This window comes from Macrotis lagotis, chromosome 3 (genome assembly GCF_037893015.1).
Source record: "Macrotis lagotis isolate mMagLag1 chromosome 3, bilby.v1.9.chrom.fasta, whole genome shotgun sequence".
Taxonomy (NCBI): Eukaryota; Metazoa; Chordata; class Mammalia; order Peramelemorphia; family Peramelidae; genus Macrotis; species Macrotis lagotis.
The window spans coordinates 104,347,164-104,369,476 of NC_133660.1; the positions used below are offsets into that span (position 1 = coordinate 104,347,164).

Genomic DNA, 22,313 nt, shown 5'->3' on the forward strand with positions numbered 1-22,313 from the left:
TGATATGATCATATGATTTCTGATAGGTTTGCTGTTGATATAATTGAGTATACTAACAGTTTTCCTAATATTGAACCAACCCTGCATTCCTGGAATAAATCCTCCTTGATCATAATGTATTATCGTAGTGATGACTTGTTGTAGTTGTTTTGCTAAGATTTTATTTAGGATTTTTGCATCTATATTCATCAGGGAAATAGGTCTACAATTTTCTTTCTCTGTTTTACCTCTTCCTGGTTTAGGTAACATTACCATGTTGGTCTCATAGAAAGAGTTAAGCAGAGTTCCAACTTTCCCTATTTTCCCGAAGACTTTATATATTATTGGAACCATTTGTTCCTTAAATGTTTGGTAGAATTCACTTGTGAATCCATCTGGGCCTGAAAATTTTTTTTTAGGGAGTTCAGTAATGGTTTGGTGAATTTCTTTTTCTGAGAAAGGGTTGTTTACGTATTTAATCTCTTCTTCATTTAAGCTGGGCAACTTATATTTTTGTATATATTCATTCATTTCATTTAGATTATCAAATTTATTGGCATAGTGTTGGGCTAAATAATTTCAAATTATTACTTTAATTTCCTCCTCATTGGTGGTGAGTTCACCTTTTTCATTTATAATACTAGCAATTTGGCTTTCTTCTTTCTTTTTTTTAATCAAATTGACCAGAGTTTTATCAATTTTATTGGTTATCTCATAAAACCAACTTTTGGTTTTATTTATTAATTTAATAGTTTTTTTTGCTTTAGATTTTATTAATTTCTCCTTTAATTTTTAGAATTTCTAATTTGGTATTTGATTGTGGATTTTTGATTTGTTCTTTCTCTAATTTTTTTAGTTGCCTGTTTGGTTCATTGATTTCCTCTTTCTCCAATTTATTCATATAAGCATTTAGAGCTATAATATATCCCCTGAGAGTTGCTTTGAATGACTCCCATAGGTTTTGGTATGTTGTTTCATCATTATCTTTATCTAGGACAAAATGGTTAATTCTTTCTAAAATTTGTTTTTTGGTCCACTCATTTTTTAAAATGAGGTTATTCAGTTTCCAATTTGTTCTGGTTCTATATCTCCTTCACCCAATATTGCATATGACTTTTATTTCATTGCGAACTGAGAAAGATGTATTCACTATTTCTGCCTTTCTGCAGTTGATCATTAGGTTTTTATGTCCCAGTTCAATTTTTGTATAAGTTCCATGTAATGCAGAGGAAAAGGTATATTCCTTTCTATCGCCATTCAGTTCCCTCCATAAGTCTACGATATCTAATTTTTCTAACAATCTATTTACCTACCTAATTTTTTTCTTGTTTGTTTTATGATTTGATTTATCTAGATCTGATAGTGTGAGGTTGAAGTCTCCCACTAGTAGAGATTTGCTGTCTATGTCTTCCTGTCATTCTTTCAACTTCTTCTCTAAGAATTTGGGTGCTGTCACATTGGGTGCATATATATTCAATATTGAAATGACTTTATTGTCTATGGTGCCTTTTAGGAGGATAAAGTTTCCTTCCTTAACTGTTTTAACACTTTCTATTTTTTGCTGCTGCTTTGTCTGAGATAAGGATTGCTACCCCTGCTTTTTTACTTCAGCTGAGGCAAAATATATTTTGCTCCCACTTTTTACCTTTACTCTATATGTATCTCTCTGCTTCAAATGAGTTTCTTGTAAGCAGCATATTGTAGGATTCTGGTCTTTAATCCACTCTGCTATTTGCTTACGTTTTAAGGGAGAGTTCATCCCATTTTCATTCAAGGTTATGATTACTAATTCTTTATTGCCCTCTGTGCCATCTTCCCTCTATTGGTATTTTTCCCCCTTTCCCCCCTTTTATCCATATTCCCCAGTATTTTGTTCTTCAATACCACCCCCTTCAGTGTGTTTGTCCTCCTATATCACACCCTCCCTTTTCTTTCACTTTTCCCCTTTTCCCTTCCCTTACTTTTGTTATTTCCCCTTATTTCCCCCACTCCCCTTCCCTTTCTCTATCCCCCCTCCCCTTTTCCCCTTTTAATACTTTAAAGGTTAGAAGTTTTGTAAGTTAGCTGATTATGTGTAGGTTGACTTTTAGCCATGTCTGATGAGAAGTCAGGTGTTTCTCCTCTACTCCCTTCTTCCGCTCTATTAGCATAGGTTTTTTGTACTTCTTACTGTAATGAGATTTGTCCCATTCAAACCCCTCCCTCCTCACATCTCTTTCCTGTCCCCCTTTTTACGGAGGTAGTGTATTTTTTTAGATCATTCTTTCTAGTTCATCGAAAATTCTGAGTTTCTGTTCCTTCTAGTTCAGTATATTCTATTGAATAGAGTCAAAATTACTGAGAGTTATTAGAGTCTCTCTTCTAAGTGGGGTTAAAGCCAGTTACTTCCCACTAAATAGCAGTCTCATGGATAGGTCAAGGATGTCCATCATTCCTGGCTAGGTATATTCTCTTTTTAGAGTTACATTTCTTAAGATTTATTAGAGTCTCTTTCCTCCCCATGCGGGGATATAGCCAGTTTCAACTTACTGTATTGCATTTTTTTCCTTTTACCGCTCCCCCCTTTTTTTTACCTTTTCATGTGTCTCTTGAACCTCCTGTTTGGTGTCCAAATTTTCTGTTTAACTCTGGTCTTTTCAGCAGAAATTTTTGGAATTCTTCCATTTCGTTAAATGTCCATCTTTTTCCCTGCAAGAGAAGGCTCAACTTTGCAGGAAAGTAGATTCTTGGCTGCATTCCAAGCTTCCATGCTCTTTGAAATATCTCGTTCCAGGCCCTTCATTCCCTTAAAGTTGATGCATCCAGGTCCTGTGTGATCCTTAATGTGGCTCCTTGATTTTTAATTTTTTTTTTCTTTCTGGTTGCTTGCAGGATTTTCTCTTTTATCTGATAGTTCTGGAGTTTGGCCACAACATTCCTTAGTGTTTTCAATTTAGGATGTTTTTCTTGTGGGGATCGATGTACTCTTTCAATAACTACTTTGCCCTCCGATACCATGATATCAGGGCAGTTTTGCATCACTAGATCCTGCAATATTAAGTCCAGGCTTTTTTTCTCTTCAATGTGTTCAGGAAGTCCTATAATTCTCAGGTTGCACCTCCTCGATCTATTCTCGAGGTCAGCAGTTTTGTTGATGAGGTATTTTACAGTAGCTTCTATTTTTTTTTTCTATTTTTTGATTTTGTTTAACTGACTCTTGCTGTCTCATGGAGTCATTAGTTTCTGTAGACTCCATTATTTTTTCAGTAGAAGAGTTTTCTTCACTAACCTTTTGCAACTCCTTTTCCAAATGGTCAATTCTGCTTTTGAAAGAGCTTTCCATGACCAATTGAGGTTTTGAGACAATTAATTTCTCTTTGCATTTGCTTGTTTGAGGATCTGAGAGAATTATTCTCATTTTGTATTTGTCCAGTTGATGATCTGATAGATTTTTTGTGCAATTGTACTTTCTAAGGTTCTAATTGTCTCTTCCAAATTTTTAAACTCCTTCCCTATTTCTTCAAGGAAGTCTTTCTGTGATGGAGACCAGATTGTATTCTCCTCAGAGGTTCCAGGTCTCTCTGAGTTGTGGTCTTTCCCTTCCAGGAATTTTTCTATGCATCCACCTTTCCGCTGACCCTTTTTCATTATGCTAAGACCTTGAGATGGGGCGGGGCTGGCTCACCTGGGCTTGAGATTGCTGAATGCTTTACTGAGTGCAGTTTCTCTGGATGGCCAGTAGGAGGTGCTGGTTGCCCTCTCTGGTGTGTCTGTGACCTTGGTTGGGAGGCCTTCTCCCTTTGCCCAAAGGCAGGAGTTGGAACTATTGAATTCTTTTGCCTTCAATCAATGATGGGCTTTAGCCTGGCCTGAGGTGATTCCTCAGCTGGGCTGGTTCTGCTCACACACCTGGGCCTGAGGCAGAAGTAGTTTGCATTTGTTTGGGAAGAGGCCTCTGTGCAATGGAGGTGTGCCCTCAGAGTTTCTCAGACCAGAGAAGCCTAGGGATGGTGCTTGCTGTTTTCCTGCACCAGAACTCTTCCCCCCGTGTGGTCCTGGAGCTCCAGGGGGACAGCACTAACACCAACGCCTCTGCTTCCCCTTGGACCCAAGCCCCTTTTGTCCAGCCCCCTGATCCAGCAGGTCCGCCTCTCCGGCCCTCAGAATCTTGGTTCCAATTAAGCTGTTAATCTGGCTGATCCCAGGCTGCATCTCCCTCGAAGCCCAGATGCACCCCCTGGTACTCAGCCAAGGCTTCTGTGGGGGAAAAATCCTGAGTTAGATCTTCCTCTCCTGGCTTTTTCTTTCTGGGTTTCCTGGTTCGGCTTACTTTTAAGAAGTTTGTTTCATGTGATAGATGGGGAAGAGATCAGGAGATTTTAGAACTGTGCTTGTCTTCTCTTTGCCATCTTGGCTGGAAAACTAGCCACTTCTTTTTATAGATGGTAAAACTGAGGCAGAGTTAAGAGAATTTTTCAGGGACACATAGTGATCAAATATTGGAAGCAAGATTTAAAGCCAAGGAATTCTTACTCCAAGTCCATCACTCTATCCACTGTACCATCTAGCTATCCCCCTCATTTGATTATTATTTAAAATTTATTTATTTATTTCTTCATCAATTTAAACATGCATAGTTCCAAGTTTCAAAAGTTCCCTCCACCCTTCCTTCCAACCCATCTCCCCTCATCCAGGAATAGTCATGTCAGCATTTTACATACATATTTTGTTAAACATATTTCCAAATTAGTAATTTTTGGCATGAGGAATTAGGATTAAGGGAAAGAAATACATAAGAGTCAATATTTATAAAGTGTCTATCAGATTCAGAAGATTCAGCATTAGGGTTTTCTATGTATTTTGTTTTGTTTTGTTTTCTTCCTCTGCTTGGGTATAACATATCTCCAAACCAGGTTAATACAGTTGTTCTAGCTCTCTGGACTGCTGAGAGGAGTTACTTCCATAAAGATTGTTCATCTCATAATGTTTTTGATGTAGCTGATGTTCTCTTGGCTCTACTCCTTTCGCTCACCATCAGATCCCATAAATCATTCCATGCTTCTTTAGAGTATGATCATTTATGATTTCTTATGGAATAGTATTCATGTATCATAACTTGTTTAGTCATTCCCCAATTGACGGGCATACCTAAATTTCCAATTCTTTGCTGTTACAAAAGGAGTTGCCATGACTATTTTGGAACATGTAGGACCTTTCCCATTTCTTGCAATTTCTTCTGGATATAGTCATAGAATTGTAATGGCTAGGTCAAAGGGTATGAACAGTATTATTGCTCTTTGAGCATAGTTCTATATTGCTTTCCAGAAAGGTTGGATCCATTCACAATTATACCAGCAATGTATCAATGTCCCAATCCTCCCACAACTTCTCCGGCATTCATCTTCTTCCCTTTTTCACATCTGGGCTAATCTAATCAGTGTGAGATGATCCCTCATTGTTGTTGTAATTTAATATAGTCAAAATCATTCATTTTGCAGTTTATAATATACTTTAATTCTTGTTTGGTCACACTAATTTGATTCTAAAATTTATATTGATTACCTCCTATATTCCCTGGAACCTAATAAAAGAGTTGTTTGATTTCAAGAAAGAGTGAGTCAGCATAAGTAAATAAAAATTTTCTTTTATTTTTTATAAATTGTTTTGTCTTCCATTTGCTTTGAGTCAAATGACAAAATTTTGATTGTGAAGGACAAAAGAAACTACCATACAATCACTATTCTTTAGAATGCAGCTTTTGATGCTGCCACTGTGTATGAGTTGATATTATTGGGGTAAGCCAAAGATCAGACGACTCATAGGATAAAATGAAAGACTTTGTAGGTATGTTTGAAATGACCTCCAAATTTTGCTCCGTAGAGGTTGAAAAAGTAAAGTGATAACATCATTACATAATTTAATCTCTTTGGATGAGATCAAAAGATCCCAAAGAAATTCCAAAGCAATGAATTAGATTCTAAAGCAATGATCTTGTAAAATTCTTATTTATAAGGTTTTATTGATATCTTTTTATTTTATACCTCTTTTTTTCTCATATATCATCATTTTAATTTGCTTACCTTTTTAAAAATATTATTAAATGACTACTTTTGACAGACAAGTAGATCTGTAATTTGTGACTGAACTGGTTAGAGTTCAAGGTCATTCCTGAAGACCATAAATTTTAAGTCAGTTTAGTTAACTTCACCAGAGATACAAAGTGTCTAAATCTGAATTTGAACACAGTAAGATGAGTTTTCCTGGCTTCAGACCCAGTTCTTAACTGCCTCCATAACAGAATGACAATAGAGAAATATTCCTCCATTTTGGGCAGGGGAATACAGCAGTCAGACCTTTACTTAATGAATTTATCTTTATTAGTAATGTGAAAGAAAAATTGAGAAAAGGGGATAATCTATAATCAGAAATATTTATTATAAAAATGCAGATGAGAGAAATGGAGGGCTTGAGTTAGGGAGGTGGATATAAATGAAAGATATTAAAGGATAGAATAAATAAAGCATTGCATGTGTTTATTTAGAGGAAGTGCAGAAAATTAAAGTTAAGGACGGTTTTAAGTTTAAGAACCTGAGAGTGGTAGATTGGAAATACTTTTGACAGAAATAAATAAATAAAGTGAGAAAGATTAATGGAAGTAATAATGAATTATAATTTGAATACTTTGAGTTTGAGTACCTATGAGACATTCATTTAGAAATATATATCAGAGTTTGGTATATACTTCTAAGGTCATCATCATAAAAAGATTATGTGAAACTTAGAAACAGCTAAAACTGGGAGAAAGAATATTACAGAACATTGGGAACTATCTAGGAAGAGGGCATGAGGCCTGGAAGATTATCCATCAAAGAAAACTGAACTGGATGGTCAGAAGGATTGAAATACCTGGGGAAATTACATTTTTTATTATTTATTTTTTAAAAATTTATTTTTTTATCTCTCTCCCTTCTTTTTTATTCTTTTTAGCAGTTTTTCATAATGTTAAAAATTACAAAACATTGTTTTCATTTAAATAAATAGAAAAATGTTCCTCTTTAAAGGGTTGTGTACAGATCACAGTAAATTATGCTGAGTTGAATTAGTGTTCTAAAAGTGGCTCTTTTAAAACAACTTAATAATAAAGACAAAGAAGTAAGGTCTTGCAAGAGTGAAAAAAGCTAATAAAAAACATCTTATGATACCAACAGGTTAACTTTTTGTGTACAACACTGAGAATTACAGTAACAAGTGCAATTAAAAAAGGAACACTGAGGTTTTATGTTAACCAGATAATAACCCTTGGAAGGATATCAAACTGCATAATTTCCCTCCAAACCTTTTGGAGATTTGGGTTTCTGTATATATGTCTAGCAGGCATCTGTTTGTTCATAATATTAAGTTGTCATCATTTGCCATTTGAGAGTCTCTCTCCAGAATCATAATGTTCCTGTGTCACCCGAGTAGATGTGGAATTGAAATTTTGCAGCAAGTCCATTAAGAGAACAACTTTATTATCTATGTGCTCTTGGAGTTTATACATATGCTGGTCAATGTAGTCCATAAGTTTCTTTTCCATCAGTTCCATATTTTTAGAAATTATCTTTTCTAAATAGGAACATACAGGTTGCTGTTCCACTCCAATGCTTACAATGCCTTCATCTGGCTTTGTATTGTTTCCCTGAGACTTATTCTTGTCTCCTACATGGAGATGGTTTACTTGACTACACAAGTTTTGAAGAAAAGGAAGCAGCTCAGAACTAGGTATGTTTGAGTTATCATTTCCTTTTTTTTGCAACCAAGAGGATATTACAAATTTAAGATCATTTTCAGGAAGAATATTGTTTTGTTTAATACGTTTACAGTCTTCAAGATCTGGAATATTTCCTCTAGGAGGCAGTTCTGTGTTTTTGTTAATATAAGCTTTTATGTCTTCAGTGACTGTTCCAGATGTGAATCCAGCCTTAAAAGGAAAGGCTGTAGAGGATGACTTGTCTAATACTCCTGAGGCTATTGACTTGTGCAATCCATCAAGCATATCTCCAAAAACAGTTGGTTCTTTCCCAAGATACACTGAAGTTGCTCTCCAAAAGGAATACAATTCTGCTGTTGAAATCATACCATGTTCATTAGTTGCTGAGCACCTGGTGATAATTTTGACCCCATGGATTCCATCATGGTTTGAACTCTGTCTAGATCTATCCTTGATCCTAGAGCAGGAAAGCTTGTTGAAGAATTTGCAGAAACTGCCCTTACTTGGACTACTATTTTACTCACAAATATACTTTGTTTATCACCAAAAGAGAGCAGCTTAATTTTACAAGAGACTGTGGGACATTCTAATTTTATGTATTTCTTATACAAAGTAATCTCGTTTTCACTATTAGGCTGAACAGTACAAATACTCTCTCCTCTACTGGTTCCACAATATTCCTCTTTGGCAAACACTTCCATATTTCTGGCCTCACTTAAAATCCCAAGAGAAACTATTTCTTCACATCTGTGAGGATTGCACTTCAGGTATAGGAAGCAGGAATTTTCTTCTTCATTGTCCATTCTCCTCTTCAAGAGCACAAGATTCCCCGTCACACACAGACGACATGGTTTCTATGTTGCAGACACTTGTGTGATACCTGTCCTGGAGCCGTGTGGCACACGTGCGGTCCGGGCCCCATTCTGACTCGCTTTCGCATCAAGTCTACACCGACCTGGGCAGCAGGGCAGAAACAAGGCCGGCGCTGGCAAGCCCAGCTGTGCCCGACTGTGCCTGGCTCTGCCCACCTGCCGAGCCGGAGCCCCGCCACCTCCCAGCCGCCTTCACCGAGAACCCTCAAGGTTAGAATTTTTAGAATTTCTAATTTGGCATTTAATTGGGGAATTTTAAATTGTTCTTTCTCTAATTTTAAGAGAAATATATTAGGAAAACTGTTAGTATAATCAATTCTATCAACAATAAATCTATTAGAAATTATATGATCATATCAATAGTTGCTGAAAAAGCTTCTGACAAAATACAGCACTCATTCCTACTAAAAACACTAGATAGCATAGGAATAAATGTTCTATTTCTTAGAATAATAAGTAGTTATCTACCTGAAACCATCAACAAGCATTATATTCAATGGGGAGAGGCTACAGGCATTCCCAATAAGATCAGGGGTGAAACAAGGATGCCCATTATCTCCACTACCATTCAATATCGTATTAGAAATGTTAGCTTCAGCAATTAGAGAAGAAAAAGAAATTGAAGGAATTAGAATTTGGAAGTAATAAACAAAAGTCTCACTCTTTGCAGATGACTTGATGGTATACCTAGAGAATCCCAAGAAATCATCCAAAAAACTACTGGAAACAATTAGCAATTTTTAGCAAAGTTACAGGATATAAAATAAACCCTCTTAAATCCTCAACTTTTCTATATTTGAGTAGAAAAATATAGCAGGAAGAGCTAGAAAGAGAAATCCCATTCAAAGTAACCTCAGACATGTAAAATACCTAGGAGTCAATTTGCCAAGGCAGACTCAGAAACTTTTTGAAAAAATTAAAAAACACTTCACACACCAATTACATCAAATTTAAATAACTGGGCAAACATCAACTGGTCTCAGATAGGTCGAGCTAATATAATAAAAATCACAATTCTACCATCACTAAACTACCTGTTTAGTGCCCTACCAATAAAAATTCCAAAAAAATACTGTAATGATTTAGAAATAGTTTTAAGTAAATTCATATGGAGAAATAAAAAGTCAAGAATTTCCAGGGGTTCAATAAAAAAATTTGCAAAAGAAGAGGGCTTAGCCCTACCTGTTCTAAAATTTTATTATAAAGTCATTAAAACTGTCTGGTGTTGGTTAAGAAACAGAATGGTGGACCAGTGGAATAGACTAGGTGCAATAGAAGGAAATCATTATAGTAATCTGCTGTTTGATTAACTCAAAGAGTCCAACTACTGGGATAAAAACTCTCTCTTTGATAAAAAAAAAAACTGTTGGGAAAATTGGAAGTTAGTATGAAGAACCTTAGATTAGACCAACACTTCATACCTTATGCCAAAATAAGATCAAAATGGATACAGGATTTAGACATAAAAAGCAATATGATAAGCAAACTAGAAGATCAAGGAGTAGTTTACCTGTCAGATTTATGGAAGGAGAAGCAGGTTATGACTAAGGGATAGATGGAGAGCGTTACTAAATACAAACTAGATACTTTGGATTACATTAAATTAAAACCTTTTGCACAGACAAAACCACTGTAGCCAAGATCAAAAGAAATGTAGTAAACTGGGAAAAAATATTTACATCTAATGTTTCTGAACAAAGGACTCATTTCTAAAATATACAGAGAACTGAATCATATTTTTTTAAGTAAAGCTATTCTCCAATTGACTAATGGTCAAAGGATTTGCAAAGGCAATTTACAGATGAGGAGGTCAAAGCAATCCATAGTCATATGAAAAATTGCTCTAAATCATTACTTATTAGAGACATGCAAATTAAAGCTTTTCTTGGGTACCACCTCATACCTCTCAGACTGGTCAATATGACCAGAAAGGGTAATAATCATTGTTGGAAGGGTTGTGGGAAATCTGGGACACTATTGCATTGTTGGTGGAGCTGTAAACTCTTCCAAACTTTCTGGAGAGATATTTAGAACCACGCCCATGGGCAACAGAAATATACATACCCTTTGATCCAGAAAAACCACTACTGAGTCTATACACTGAAGAGATGAGGAAAAAAGGTAAAAATATCCTTGTACAAAAATATTCATAGCAGCCCTGTTTGAGGTGGCAAAGAATTGGAAATCAAGTAAATGTCCTTCAATTGGGTAATGGCTTAGCAAATTGTGGTATATGTACGTCATGGAACACTATTGTTCTATTAGAAAGCAGGACAGATGGGAATTCAGGAAAAGGTGGAAATATTTTCATGAACTGATGCTGTGTGAGATGAACAGAACCAGAAAAATACTGTATTACTAACAGCAAGCAACCTGGGGTCAATGATCAACCATCAGTGCAACAATCAGTAATAGTTTGTGCTGTCTGCAATGGAGAGCACCATCTATATCTAGAGAAAGAACTGTGGAGTTTGAACAAAAGCCATAGTTTAATTTAGAAAAAATTTCTGATATCTTATTTTCTGATCTTGCTATCTTTTATACTTTATGTTTCTTCCTTAAGGATATGATTTCTCTCTCATCACACTCAATTTGGAACAACGTATACCATGGAAACAATGTAAAGACTGACAAATTGCCTTCTGTTGGGGGGGAAAGTAAGATTAAGGGAAAAATTGTAAAACTCAAAATAAATAAAATCTTTAATTTAAAAAATGATGCTTTCTCCGAGTATGATGCAAATGCTAATAGAACATATTTATTTTTTAATTTTATTTATTTTAGGCAATGGGGTTTAGTGACACTCCCAAAGTTACATTGACAGTAATTATTAAATGTCTGTGGTCACACTTAAACTCACATTCTCCTGAATTCAGGGCTGTTGCTCTATTCATTGCACCACCTAGCTGCCCCTGAACATTTTTTTTTGTTCCTTGTCACCTATGAGATTTACTTCATGATTATAGAATGAATAAGGAGTCTGTGGTTCAAAGGTGTTAATTGATCAAAGCATCACAGACATTACTCAAAATTTCTTTTTTAAGATTTTATTTTAAATTTTACAATTTTTCTCCTAATCTTTCCTACCTCCCCGCTCCCCCCACACAAGTTACTTTGCTAGTCTTTACATTGTTTCCATGATATATATTGACCTAAGTTGAATGTGATGAGATAGGAATCATATCCTTAAGGAAGAAACATAAAGTATAAGAGATAGAATAATTACATAATAAGTTAACTTTTTTAAATTAAAGGTAATTGTCTTTGGTTCAAAATTTCTTATTAAGACTAGTATGAATTAATACCAACATTCCACAGTCTCATGCAGCCACATTTGTATTAATAAAATGATAATTATTTGATAAATGGAATATTAGTGAGATTACACTAGTTTAAATTATTTGATTATTCTACTATTCTCCTATTATGCCTTTCACGGTAATGTGAGGATATTTTCCATTTATACAAAAAATAAATGGAAACAGTGTTTTTCTTTCAAAAGGAGACAAAATAAAATTCAGATTGTGTTTTGTAAAAGAATTGATGGGAATATATATGGGATTTATTCATTATCTCCTTTGATATTTTTTGATATTATTAATCTTAAGGCACTTTTGTCTTATTTTACTTCACTTTCCAAATTGACATATACTTTTTGACTAGAAAGCCAAGGTAGCAGGTTTTAGTGTGACTATAAAAGGAACAACAGCAGTAGCACATCTTAATACATTAAAATATCAGTGATTTTTTTTCAGTTAAAATATCAGCTGTTATTTTGACCTTGAGAATCCCATGGGCATCATATAAGGTAGATGGATGTAAAGGGACAATGACACGCTCCTGTAGTACAACATCCAGCAACTGCTAATTATCCCTTTGGGCAATCCAAATATATTTCTAAATTATGTTCCTCATAAATTACAGCCCTTGGTCACCAACTTTGCTTCCAACTCAGATTTGTTTCAGTGCTCCTGAGAATAAATCCTTATGAAGATATGACCTATGTATTTCATCTTCAGGGTGTCTAGCCCCTGCCTCCTTAATAGTCAACCACTGATGATTTGGAAAATACATTCTTACCAACACATTTTTGGCACTATCAAATATATCAGAATAAGATATGTCATCAATTGGGGGGGGGATAAAGATTAGCCTAAACTACTGATTTTCTTGCCTTTTTTTTAGCCCATAGAATCTTTCCATATTATTTTCAGTTGTTAAAACCTGAATTAATAGTTTATCTTCAAATTATTTTAATCAAAATGTATCATGCTATGGAAAATTTGGTTTGTGCTTCTCCAGTCTTAGCCATTATAACTTCAGCTTGTTGAGAACAGGGGCTGTCTTACTTTCCTGTTTGTTTGTCTGATTCATTGCGCATCACGTGCAAATATTTTTCATTCATTCATTCAACTGTATTCCCCTTCATTGGTTTCTGCCTATGGATTCCATAAAAAGTAAAACATTATTGCCATCTGTTGGTTCTTCAAATATTTAAAATAGCAGTAACCTCTACTTTGTCATATGATCATAGATTTAGAGTTGGCAAGAACATTAGATATCATCAAATTCGACTCACCATTTGAAAGCTAAAAAAAAAAAATTAAATGATGCCTTATATCCTACAACTACTAAGAGCTCGTGGTGAGATTTTCCTTGGTGAGAACCCATGATGACACATCTTATAATCTGTTCAATATTTCCTGTTGAATCAAAATCTATTCTTATTCACATAAAACATAAATATGTTTTGTATGGTATCAATTTGCATTTATTCATTATTCTTGTCACTTACTTATGAACTCATTTGTTAAATGTGTTATGCAGTTGTAAAGATAGAACTGTCTAGTATTGGATGAACTAGTGGAAAGTTTCATGAATTGAATGGCCTAAGAGTAAGTTAATCTGATGATAATACTTCCTTTGAAAATTCTTTCCAAAACTGGCTAGGTTAGTTCTCAGGTATGAATCTCAGTTTCTTTACAGACCTATTGCTTTCCAGGACTATAACCTTCAAGATCAGTGTTACCTTGGTGCCATGATGAGGTATTGGATCACAGCCTCATCACACAAGTAGATTTGTATCTGCTTTGGCTATGATGAGTTTTAATTTTAACAACAAAATACCAATTTTCTGTTATATTTTGTGTAAGAAATGAGAAGTGTCATTTATCTTTCAGTTTTACATTCTGAACCTAATTGATATGGAACAATTATTTTGAAAAAGCTAATATAAGTGGTAGAGTGACTTATTGAAATAACTATTAAAAAAGTGACAATGAAGATGTTCGTCAACTTGGTGCTATATAAAGTAATTAGTTTGCTAGATAACAAGGCAAAAAAAGTTCAAAATGGAAGTCTCATCTATTGCTACTTGAAAATAATATTAGTAAATGTTACTGTTAAAGTTTTTGACCAAAGTGCATCATTCAGCATGGTATGATGCAAAGAAAATATTTGCTTTCCTTGAATTTTGGTTTCTTAAATTCACCACCAAAATCTTCTCTTCATGAAACATCATGGTATGGAAGCAGTTTTGAGGGGGTTTTATGTTTTGTATTTTTTGAATTATTTTTATCGATATTTTAATTTTTGCAAATGTGTTATGAAAATATTTCAACTTTCATCCATATACATATGTATATTTTTAAGTTGCAATATTTCCTTCCACCTTCAGTTCTCCCCACCCCCCACCCCAACAATGAATAGTCAGGTTAATATTGTACATACATTTGTGTTAAACATTTTTATAGATTAGACATTTTAGCAAATTTAGCGGAATTAAGATTAAGGGATAGATATACATAAGAAATATTTTTTTTAAAAAGTAAATATAATACTTCTGGGCAAGATAATGGAGAGTAGACAGGAACTGTGCTAAGGTCTCCTGATCTCCCCTCATATAATATGAAACAAACCACTTAATAGAAATTTGATCCACAGAACCCAGAAAAAGAAGCTAGGAGAATAATATCTACCTCTAAGTCTGTCTTTGGGGATAGTGGGTGAGCTGGCTGTAGAGAGCAGAAAGCCAAACCAGTGGTGGCAGGGTTAGACTGGAAATAACCTAGCATCAGTCACCCAGGTGTTGACTGTGGTAGTCCTAGCCCAAGAGCCATCTAGGGCCCGGAAGCTTTGGCTAAGGGATTGACAGTCTAGGAGGGCTCCAGCAGGGCTGGTAGGAGAATTCCAGTACAAAGAATTGCAGACATTGATCTGATGAGCTTCTCCAGTCTGGAGAACCTCAGACCCATACTTTTACCTCAACACAGTCCTTTTCCCCAGAACAAACACAGCAACAACCCCCCAACCAACTCCAGGCTCATGCATGGACAGCAGAGCTCCTTCAGCTGAGTAGGGAGAGTAATTACCTCACTCCAGGGCATAGCCCACATTATTCAAGGAGAAAATTATCTATCAGTGCCACCCAAATCTCTCTAAACTAAGGGTCAGGTCACAGAAACTCCAGAGAATGCCTAACCCTACTGGCCAGCCCACTTGGAGTCATAGACTCAGTGAGTAAAATCTCTAGCACCCTCTACTAGCTATCCCACTTGGAGTTACAAAGCCCAGTGAGTAAAGTCTCTAGAATTCTCTACTGGCTGGTCCAATTGGAGATATTAAACTCAGTGATTAAAGCCTCTAGGGATTTGAACACCACACTTCTGTGAACCAGATCCTCCCCTAACACAAGATCACAGGAAAATGAAGAAAGTGGAAAGGGGGATCCATAGAAAATTACCTGGATTTTAAAGACCCTAACTCAGAGTGGTCTAGAGAACCTCAGAGGATTCTCTGAGGAGAATATGACTTCTTCTTAAGCCTAGAAAGACTTCCTTGAAGAAATCAAGAAGGAATTTTAAAATATTTTGGATAAGTTGGGAGAGAAAATTAACACCTTGCAACAAGAAAATAATCTTTGGATAATACAATTGGACAAATGAAAAAAGAAAGTAATTCTCCCAAAACCTCAATTGTTTAAATAGAAAACTCTTTCAAAAATGGAATTGGCCAAATAAAAAAGGAGTTGCAAAAGTTAAGTGAAGAAAATTCATATCTAAAAAAATAATGGAGTCTGTGGAAACTAAAGACTTGATGAGACAAAAAGAATCTACTAAGCAAAACCAAAAAAATTGGAAAAAAACAGAAGAAAATGCAAAATATGGCAAAACCACTGACCTCAAGTATAGAACCAGCAGAGAAAACCTAAGAATCATTGGGCTTCCTGGAAACATTGAAGAAGGGAAAAGCTTGGACTTAATGTCACAGTATTTAGTGATGGAAAAGTGCCCTGATATCATGGAATCAGAGGGCAAAATAGTTATTCAAAGAATGAATCAAACTCCTATGGAAAGAGATTCCCAAAACGAAAATGATTTATACAGGACCCAGCTGCATCAACATAAAAGGACAGAAAGGTGAAGAGCCTGGAATGAGATATTCCAAAAACCAAAGGAGCTTGAAATGCAACCAAGGATTCGCTATCATTCAAAACCAAGCCTCATCCAGGAGAAAGATTGACATTTAAAGAAATAGGTGACTTCCAGCTTTACCTGATGAAAAGACCAGAGTTTAATAGAAAATTTTGAGTTCATACAGGAGAACCAAGAGACACATGAAAAAATTAAAAGAAACAAAAAAGGTAAGGGAAAAATATTACTGTTATCCAGTAAGATGAAAATGACTGTAAGACTAACTAGAAGAAAGACTCAAATAACTCTAGAGAATTTAAATTCACTTACAGAGAAAATACTTAACCAGAAGTGATGGAAACTCATGAGTTTTCTGTGATTCTGAATGATTTAAAAACAATACCTCTTTCAAAAAGAGACAGGAGGAAAGATGAAATCGAATGGGGGTAAATCTCATTACATTAAAAGGTACAAAAGATGTATTGCAATAGAGGGAAAGAAGGAAGGGGGTGAGAACCCCCTGAAACTTATTCTAATCAGATTTGGCTTGAAGTTACCATGCATAAAGTCTGTTAAGTTGAGAATCTTAATTTAACTTTCAAGTATTAAAAGGGGAAAGGGGGAGGTAGGAGAAAAAAAGAGAACTAACAGAAGGAAGGGGGAAAAAAGGGCCAAAGGGAAAGGGGAAAGAAAAGGGAGGAGAGTTGTTTATAGGAGGGCAAACACACTTAAGGTGATGGTATTCAGAAACAAAATACTGGGGAATATGGATAAAGTGAAAAAAGGGGAAAATAAAAAAAGCGGAAAGATAGCATGGAGGGCTAAAATGAGTTAGTAATTATAACTTTGAATGTGAATGGGATACGGAGGTAAATAGAATGTTAGAATACCTAGACCTGATAGATATATGGAGGAAACTGAATGGGGAAAGAAAGGAATACACATTGTTTTCTGCAGTACATGGCACTTACACAAAAACTGACCATGTACTAGGGCATAAAAACCCAATAATCAACTGCAGAAAGGCAGAAATAGTGAATACATCTTTTTCTGATCATAATATAATAAAAACCACGTGCAATATTGGGCCAGGGAGATGTAGATCCTAAACTAAATGGAAACTAAATGACCTCATTTTAAAGAATGAGTGAATGAGTGGATCAAACAACAAATCATAGAAATAATGAATGATTTCACCCTAGATTATGACAATAATGAAACAACAAACCAAATCTTATGGGATGCAGCAAAGGCAGCTATCAGGGGATACATTGTATTTTTAAATGCTTACATGAATAAATTAGAGAAAGAGGAAATCAGTAAACCTAGTTTGCAACTAAAATAATAGAGAAAGAACAAATTAACCCCCCCAATAAATATGAAATTAGAATTTCTAAAAATTGAAGAAGAAATTAGTAAAATTAAAAGCAAGAAAAATATTGAGCTAATAAATAAAGTGAATAGTTGGTCTTATTTAAAAAACCCCAATAAAATTGATAAACCTCTAGCTAATTAGATTAAAAAACAGAAAGAAGAAAACCAAATTGCTAGTATCAAAATTGAAAAGGTGAACTCACAATCAATGAAGAAGAAATTTAACAAATAATTTGGAAAGATCTTACCCAACTCTATGCCAATAAATTTGACAATCTAAGTGAAATGGATGAATATTTACAAAAATATAAGTTGCCCAAGTTAAATGAAGAGAAAATTAAATCCCTAAATAACCCTATTTTAGAAAAAAAGAATTTCAGCAAGCCATTGTTGAATTACCTAAAAAAAAAATCTTTAGGGCCCGATGGATTCACAAGTGAATTCTATCAAACATTTAAGCAATAATTGGTTTCAATTCTATATAAACCCTTTGGAAAAATAGGTGAAGACAGAACTCTGCCTAACTCTGTCTATGATACCAATATGGTGCTGATACCTCAACCTGGAAGAGTTAAAACAGAGAGTGTTATAGAGCTATATCCCTGATCAATATAGATGCAAAAATCTTAAATAAAATCTTTAGAAAAATGATTATAATAAATTATCCTATGGATAATACAATATGACCAAGTAGGATTCATCCCCGGAATACAGGTTTGGTTCAATATAGGTAATCTGTTATCATTATTATTAATTTTATCTCTAACAAACCTGTCAGAAAGCATATGATTATATCAATAGATACTAAAATTTTTTTAACAAAATACAGCACCCATTTCTACTAAAATCACTGGAGAGCATAGGAATAAATGAATCATTCCTTAGAATAATAAGCAGTATTTATCTAAAACCAGCAACAAGCATTATATAAAATACAGATTGGCTAGAGGCATTCCCAATAAGATCAGGGGTGAGACAAGGATGACCATATTTTTTAGCTTTAAACTTTATTTCACATTTGATAGAAACTGTGAAAAAGATGTACATCTTCCCAACTACAGTAAAACATTTCAACAGAATATAAGATTTCTTACCATAAATAAAGTAGTAACATTTTGTTGATTTTCATGCCAACTAAAACAGTTTATGTTCTTCAAAATAAAGAAAAGTGAATCAATAAATGATTGTTTTAAAATTTTAAGCCCAGACCTTAAACTTTTGGTTTCATTATTAACATTCCATACAGTACATTACTAAATTATATCCATTATGTGTCAATTAGCACCTATCTAATAAAGATGCACTGATAACATAGCAATAATAGAACTATTACAATTCTAAAACACCAAGCATATTTTTCTGCTATGACTTAAAGTACTCTAATAACAGAATGCTCAGTTAATAGGGTTCTGACTATTTACCCAAACCTTTTGATACATTAACAAATTTGCCTCTCAATAATTTTCTGAATTACCTGAGACTTTTGTCTGTATAAAAATCAGTTATTTTATGTTTGAAAAAATTAATTATGAAAAGGCTTTTGAAAAAAGTCTTAAACTCACATTGTTCAAATGACAGAAAAAAATAAAGCAAATTCTGTTAATGGCTAATGTATTTTCCACAGTGTTGGTTTAGAATAAATCTATAAAACAGGTAATCTCAAATCTAAATCCATTAATCTATTGAAATCCAAGAATTCCTGTAATTGTGAGAGGGAAATAATTCAAACTGAACACTTTATGTTCATAACTAGTTTGACAGTTATTGTCAACTTGAAGGTCATCAAGGAGTTTACAGAATCGAAACTTGATGATTAAATATTCCAGGACATGTAACTGAATAAATTGTCTAAGAAAACTCAAGAGCTTTCTTAAAGGTACACTCCTCAGAAATGTAAGAAACTTTCTCTAACAAGGCAAACCATTACCTTTCACAAAGGCAAACTATTTCCACTCTATTAGGGTCTCAAATCAAAATAAAGGAAATCCTTTAGGACCAAAATTCAGAAAGCATTATTTTTCAGCTGATTATAGCTAAATCTTGAAAATTACTCTCATCAACTAATCTGTAGAATTCTGCTGTACTAACTGGATCTTAGTTTACATTAATATACAATTTAAGAAAAAAGCTAATTTTGAAAGTTGTGTTGTCTACTTTCTTCCTGTCAAATAAATATTTTTTTTATAATGTCTATAATTCAGGGTATCAATTCATAACAACATATTAACACCAAACAGCTATGGTCTGAAGAAAATATTTGGTTGGCTAGAAGGATAATAGAAGAAGAATGAGTTACACAATCAGAGAGGAAAAATGAGACAAATTAATTTTGAAAAAAAGGTAATAGGGCCTGATCCCTAAATACAAGAGCCATTAGGATGGAAGAGCATAACATTACTTACACATTGACACTTTAAAAGCATTATCCCATATTCTCAGGGATAATGTAATACCATCTTGTTCCTATTATGGATTACATACATATATATAAATACATATATAAAAATACTGAAAATGCATGGTGACTAAGCAATTTTGGAACAAATCCTTATACGAAGTCATTGCACACACAAAGTGATTATATTTTAACTGCTCATTTTATACTTGAACAAATTTTCATTAAGCATACTAACACTTGATTTTTGAATTATTTAATCAAAAAAGTCAGATTGCAGTGTTTTATCTTAGTACTCTGAACTACATTTGGAGAAAACCCAGCTGCCTCATTTATTATAACACTTGTATGTTTTATAACATATACCATACAAATATATGTATAGAAATTTGAAAGACCATAATTTTCCCAAGAAGAGACACTATTTCATCAGTATCACTGGCATGTATTTGCAAATCGGTAGTAACACTGCAATAGTAGAAGTAAAGTTTCAGGACCTGGGCATATGAAAAGGTTTATTCTTGACTACAATGATACTGGTGTACTTCTATAGAAGGCCTCTTAAATGATGTCAATCAATTGGAGGTAGTAGTTTATCAATGAATTGCTTAATATCCAACAGTTCCTGGTTACACGAACTGTGCATCATGCCTTCATACGTGCGGAAGTTTACATTAGATGGATTTACCAATGTTTTTAGCTTTTCAACAGTAAGAGAACCAAACATATGGGCAACCAAAGGGTCCCTGTCCCCATGACACTGGAGAATAGAAATATCTTGATTAACACCACTGATGGGACCCTGTGGAAATGAAGATCTAAGTGGAAGCCAACAGCTGAGGGCTAAAACACCAGCTAATTTCTGCTGTGTTGTAAGAGCAGCATACAAAGACAAAGCTCCTCCCTGAGAAAATCCTCCTAAAACAATTCTATGATATGGAATGCCATTCTTCACTTCTTGATCTATTAAAGCCTTAATATTTTCTGCAGCTTGTTTTATTCCATGTTCATCCTCCTGCAAGTCAGGAGAGAGTCCAATAATATCAAACCAAGAAGGCATAGCCATACTCATATTTAAGGTAACAGGCATAACTGGTGCATGTGGACAAATATATTTGATGTGTGAACTTCTAATACCTGCAAAAGCTTCTGCCCATCCATGCCCTGTATCTCTTAATCCATGAAGGAAAATAACCCTGGTGCTTGCTTCCCTGGCTGCCGGCACTATAGCAGGGAGAGGCGCTGACATGTTGTTGCCGCACATGCACCAGGCTCGGCCAAGGATGACCATTTTCAACGCTACTATTTAATGTTATATTACAAATGTTAGCTTTAGCAATAAGAAAAGAAAAAAAGAAATTAAAGGAATTAGAATTACAAAAGAAGCTGCAAAGCTCTCACTCCTTGCAGATGACATGATGGCACAACTAGAGAATCCCAAAAAGTCATCTAAGAAAATACTGGAAATATTTAACAACTTAAGCAAAGTTACAGGATATAAAATAAGCACTCATAAATCCTCAGCATTTCTATATATGACTAGCAAGATGCAGCAAGTAAGAGGTAGAAAGAGAAATCCCATTCAAAGTAACTCCAGAAAATATAAAATATTAGGGAGTCTATCTGCTAAGGCAGACTCAGAAACTTTTTTGAAAATAATTACAAAACACCTCTCACACAAATAAAATCAGATGTAAATTACTGGACAACTATTAACTGCTCATGAATGGGCCAAGCTAATATAATAAGAATGACAATTCTACCAAAATTCTACCAGTGACAATTCTACCAATCAAAATTCCAAAATTCCAATAAAAAATACTTTAATGAGTTAGAAAAAATGAAAGTAAATTCATATGGCCAAAAAAAGTCTAGAATTTCCAGGGATTTAATGACATGAAGTGCAAAAGAATGTGGCTTCTTACAGATCTAAAATTATATTATAAAGCATCAGTCATCAAAACTGTCTGGTCTGGGCTAAGAGAGTGGTGGATGAGTGGAATAGACTTGTTGGAATAGCAGAAAATGATTACAGTAATCTGCTTTTTGATAAACTCCCAAAATCCAACTACTGGGATAAATACTCTCTCTTCAATAAAAAACAAACCTCTTGGGAAAATTGGAAATTAGTATAGCAGTAACTTGGATTAGACCAACATTCTCACCCTATCCCAAGGTAATATCCAAATGAATTCAGGATTTAGACAATAGAAACAATATTATAAGCCAACTAGGAGATCAAGGCATAGCGCACCTGTCAGATATATGGAAAGGGAAGCACTTTTTGACCACAGAAAAGATGGAAAACATCATTAAAAACAAGCTAGACATAAAAAAATTTGCATATCCTTTGATCCAACAATACCACTACTGGGTCTATGCCCTGAAGAGATTATGAAAAAGGTAAAACACATCACTTGCACAAACATATTCATAGCAGTCCTGTTTATAGTGGTGAAGAATTGGAAATTAAGTGAATGTCCTTCATTTGGAGTTCTATTATAAACCAGAATGGATGGGAATTCAGGGAAGCCTGAAAGGATTTGCATCAA

The 22,313-nt window shown here is 34.5% G+C and overlaps 2 pseudogenes; both read right to left on the reverse strand.

Moving 5' to 3' along the window:
• Positions 1–7,338: 7,338 nt before the first annotated feature.
• LOC141519174 (ATPase PAAT pseudogene) lies at positions 7,339–12,961 on the reverse strand (annotated as a pseudogene).
• Positions 12,962–20,305: 7,344 nt separating this feature from the next.
• LOC141516185 (acyl-protein thioesterase 1 pseudogene) lies at positions 20,306–21,025 on the reverse strand (annotated as a pseudogene).
• Positions 21,026–22,313: the final 1,288 nt, after the last annotated feature.